Here is a 5,302-nt window from a genome sequence, read left to right on the forward strand (position 1 = left end):
GAACAACTTGTGCCTGCTGACTAATACATTTTATCACAGGCAGTGTCAGGACTCTGAGGGCCTCTCACATGCTGCTGTCTTCTGAGCGAGACCTCAAGATTTGTCATCCAGCAGGCCGACCCCTGCCTGAATGGACCTCACATTCTTGCGGCAGGGAGAGATGTGCAACCAGCATGATTGATAAGCGATTTTCATAAGACATTACAAGTCATCAGAGCTTAGGAAACAGGGTGAGGAAGCAGGGGAGGAGCCGGAAGGGCCACCATTTAAAACAGGGTGGCCAGGATAGGCCTCTCTGTGGGGGTGACGTTGGAGAAATGGTGGGAGAGGGTGTGGGGTGGACACCTCTGAGGACAGAGTGTTCTGGAGACAGGAAACCATCTGTGCAAAGGTCCTGTGGTGAGAGGGTGCTAGGAGCCAGCGAGCCCAGTCTACTCAACACAGCCATCATTTTAAAACCTCGGTGAGCCCTGTCCCTTATTTTCTGCACACCCTCTCATGGAAGCTGATGTCACTGAGAGTGAAAGCTATGGTGTAGGGTGGCCTCCTCTGCATGCCAGCCCCGGCCCTCTGACCTCTTCTCCCCCATGATGGTCCCTTCTGTCAACTGGGTCTAGAGTGGACCATTGGGGCAGCCCTGGAAGGGGAAGGCTGTCAAGTTCCTGCTCACCTTAGTGACATACAGCAACACATTTGTTTCCCCGTGGATTCTGGGGATCAGCAACATGTGCGGGCAGGGGCAGGGCAGTCCTGCTGCTCCGGGATGGGCTGCCCCCTCAGGGAGGACTGGCCAGCTGGGTGGCTCTGCTCCTGGAGAGTGACCAGCCATTGGCTGGGTGGATGGGGTGACTCTCCTGGAAGGTTGGCACCATGAGAAGTATAGTCGAGGCAGCCCTTCATAGGTGGCTCAGGGTGCCCAGCGGGATAAGAGGTGGCCCTCAAGCTAAGCTTGAGCTTAAGCCTAAGCCTAAGCTTGCCACGCTTGGGCTAGGATGCCAAGTCTCCATGCTGGCCGCTGGTCATAGCTCTGTCCCTGTGGGAGAAGATGATTAAAGCCTGGCCAGACTGGGCCATCTCCCCAACAGCCACCAGGGCTTGCTGTGAGAGGGGGGAGCCGTGCTAGGGTCCCGCCCAGGGGCTGTTGGTAGACCTGGTGGGAAGCAGTGCAATTATGGAGATTTTCTGGACATAATCATCAACAGGATTTGCCGATGGAATGGACCTGGAATACAAGAAGAAAAGGAATCAAGGATGGCTCTGAGGTTTGGGACTTGAGCAGCTGGGACGGGGGTGCTGCTGAGCCAGGTGGGAGGGGAGCAGGCTCAGGGGATGCAGACTCCATTTGAAGTGGCTACACTAGAGATGTCTGTGGACATCCACGTGAAACGCTGAGTGGCCAAATTGAACATGTGGATCTGGTGTCCAGGGGAAGGTTTGGGCTGCAGATATAAATTTCGCCAGGACATATTTTTAGTGATGTGTAGACTGAGTGGGCTCGAAAGAAGCACTGGGTGTGCAGCCCCACTCTACTAAGCATCTCTGCCTTTACTGAGGTGTCTCCACTGCATCCTCGATTTAACAGAATTCAACTGGACCATCATTGAGCATCTGTTGTATACGATGAACTCTGGAGACATAAAAACTATTTGGGAAATGAGGAAGTAAATAAGTAATATTGATATAATTCTTCTATTAATAAGAATAAATTTATCTGAAAACAAAGGGTCTCTTAAGCATTTGAATAAAATGGAAAGCCTTTATTAACATATGAAGATAATTCCATACCCATAAATAAAAACCTGCACAATTGTGGGTGCTGACCAGTGTATCCTAGCACACCAGCACAGTGGGCTGGGTGTGGAGAAGGTGGACATTTAGCTTTCACAGCAGGCAGAGGGGGCCCTGCAGTGGAGGGTGCTGGCTCAGGACCACTGGCCCAGCCCGTGTTGGAGTCAGGCTGGCCTGCAGTTGGACACTCTTGACTGATTAAACATTAATAGGCGATTCTAACAACAACAGAGAGGACGGCGACTCCATAAGAAGGAGGGCCACACATGGGGGTGAATTCCTAGTCAAACATTTTTCCCAAAGAATTTGTTGTTAAACTTTTAATTTTGAGATAACTGAAGATTCACATGTAGTGGTCAGATATAATATAGCATGATCTCCTGTGCCTTTTACCCAGTTTTCCCCAGTCATAACATCTTGCCAACATAGCACTATGTTACAGTATGTCAACCAGTGTATAAATGGATACACTCACCAGTGTCACTGGGGTTCCTCCAGTCTCAGTTCATTTGTGTGCCTTGATTTCCTGTAACTGTATCACTGCTGTAGAGTAGGATGGCCACCTCTACAGTCAAGAGGCAGAACAGCTCCACACAAGGTTCCTGTCTTCCTTGCTCCTGGAACCATTAATCTGCTCTCCATCTCTATAATTTTATCCTGGGAGACTGTTACATAAACAAAACCACACAGTATCTAACCTCATGAGGCATTTTTGCACTCAGTAAAATGCCCTTGAGGCCCATTCACGTTGCTGTGTGTGTCAGAGCCTGTTCCTTTCCACAGCTGAGCCATGTTCCTGGTGTGGACATACCACTGTTTAACCAGTCGTCGTCGAAGGACGGCTGTCTTGTCCCCCATTTTCTACTATTACAAATAAAGCTTCCATGAGCATTCATGTACAAGTTTCTTTGTGAACTAAAGTTTTCAAGAAATAAAAAAAGAAATGTTTTCAAATGCTTGAGCAAATAGCCAAGATCCCAGGGCACCGTGGGAAAATGTGGAAGTGAGGATTTTTTTTTTTTTTTTTTTTTTTTTTTTGAGACAGAGTCTTGCTCTGTCGCCCAAGCTGGAGTGCAGTGGCGGGATCTCGGCTCACTGCAACCTCCACCTCCTGGGTTCACGCCATTCTCCTGCCTCAGCCTCTCCAGTAGCTGGGACTACAGGCGTTCACCACCACGCCCGGCTAATTTTTTGTTTTTGTATTTTTAGTAGAGATGGGGTTTCACCATGTTAGCCAGGATGGTCTTGATCTCCTGACCTCGTGATCCACCTGCCTCTGCCTCCCAAAGTGCTGGGATTACAGGCGTGAACCACCATGCCCAGCCGTAAGTGAGGATTTTAACCAGAAAATTGTATGACTAAAAATTACTAGTTGGCAACCTTGACCATGAAACTAAACTTCAGCATGGCTCATGTGGAGCCTGTGACTTCGAGAGCACTGCCTCCTGCTTCCGCCTCCCTCCAGGAACTGAGTTAGTGAAGGACGCTATGGAATATTACCCGTTTGAATGCTGGAGAATGCCTGCCAAAGACCACTTAGCTTTGCCACGGTCAGTGTTCTTTCTGACTGCACCGAGCTGACACTGAGTCTTCAGCATGCCTCTGCAAATAATACAATTATGCTACCAGCCGAGAAGATAGCTCCCATCTTTCTTTTGGCTTGGGCAGGATGACATGTGTTCATTTCATTTTTTTTTTTTTTTTTTTTGAGATGGAGTCTCGCTCTGTCACCAGACTGGAGTGCAGTAGTGCGATCTTGGCTCACTGCAACCTCTGCCTCCTGGGTTCAAGTGATTCTCCTGCCTCAGCCTCCGAGTAGCTGGGACTACAGGGGCGTGCCACCACATCCAGCTAATTTTTGTATTTTTAGTAGAGATGGGGTTTCACCATGTTGGCCAGGATGGTCTCAATCTCTTGATCTCATGATCTGCCCACCTCGGTCTCCCAAAGTGCTGGGATTACAGGCGTGAGCCACCGTGCCACGCCAATTTCAAACTTTTAAGTGGTTATTTTGAGAATTTAACACGTTGGGGACGAGGACTTTGGATGCTGCTGTATCTGTAGTGATACTGAGAGTTGTGTTATTTTGTAGTCATACCTGACACAAGGCCTCCTCTCCTTTCTGAACGTGGCATGCAGGGGAGAGGGTCTGCGCTGGTCCGCAACCCGGGTACAGCTGGAGTATGTGGCTGGCGCCAGGGTGAGTGCTGTCCTTGGAGACTGCATTTCCCAAGTGGTGCTTCAAAAGAAGTTCCTGGAATAATAGTGGAGGACATTTCACTTTGATTTTTTGGGCATCCTGTCTCAAATGTCCTTCATGCCCTCAGGCAAATTGGAAGTTGAGGTTGGTCAGATTTAGGGGTGTCTAAGACAGGCATCTCCATGGCGTGCCTTATAACGATAGCAGTGACATCATTGTTTAAATGATCGTCTCTGAATAATCAAACATAACATGTTATGTGTGGATTTGTCTGCTATCACTGAAACTGTTCTGGATTTGGAAGAACTGGACAGCAATGCCTTGAGTGACAGTCAGTATTTGAGTGTGAGGGCCATAATTTATCGCCTGAATGAAGTAGGGTGCCATTTCCAGAGAAGGCATGGAGGAAGCGGTGCTTCTTGGCTGGGTGCCGGCTTATCTATTCGGCCTGACACAGTTCCACATGTGCCTTTCACCAACACCAGCCCTGGCCTGCCCTGAAAAGCCGTGGTCTCTCTTCTTGGTGTGTTTCTAGACCTTGATGATCTTCCTGCCTGGTTTTCCTCTGAATATTGTGTGGCCATATATTATCTCCTCTTGAAGGTCCAGATTCAAACTTTTAGGAATTCATTCACCAAGTATTTACAATGTGCCACAGATTTTGTTAGTGTTGGGGATACAAAAGGCATAGTTCCAAGTGCCTTCAGATGCCTTCAACACAGACACAGGACACAATCTGCACACGAAGTCCTGGTGTGGTGGCCCTGGTTGAGAGGTGTGACGGGAGGACTGATGAGGGACCCCAAGCCACCTGGGGCCAGAAGGGTCTTTTCCTCTGAGACCTGCTGGGCCACTATCTGTTAGCTGGGTTAGTGGGTCTCCTCGCTAAGCATCCACGTGGCCCATGGCACACTGAGAACTTGACTCCCTGTCAGGCACATAGGCATTCCCTGTGTGTCTGTCTCAGGTCTTTCAACTGGCATTGCATTTGATTTCTTTTCAGCCTTTGGTTAGTATTCTCACTACAGTAGGAAAACATGTGAGGTGACCTCCACACAAATACACAGGACCATTAGAAATAACATCAGGAGGAAGGACCAGCCAGAGGAAGAGCGGCAGATGATGCCAGCAAGCGTCCGTCTGCAGGCTTCCCTGGGCTCCGGTGGCCAGCGTGCTCTGTCTGCCTTTGCATGATCGCCTACAAATTAAGTAGCTTAATATTTTTTAATTTTTATTTTAAGATAGTATCCCTCTGTCACCCAGGCTGGAGTGCAGTGGTGCGATCACAGCTCACTGCAGCCTCAGCCTCCCGAG

This window comes from Macaca mulatta, chromosome 8 (assembly GCF_049350105.2).
Source record: "Macaca mulatta isolate MMU2019108-1 chromosome 8, T2T-MMU8v2.0, whole genome shotgun sequence".
NCBI classification, from domain to species: Eukaryota; Metazoa; Chordata; class Mammalia; order Primates; family Cercopithecidae; genus Macaca; species Macaca mulatta.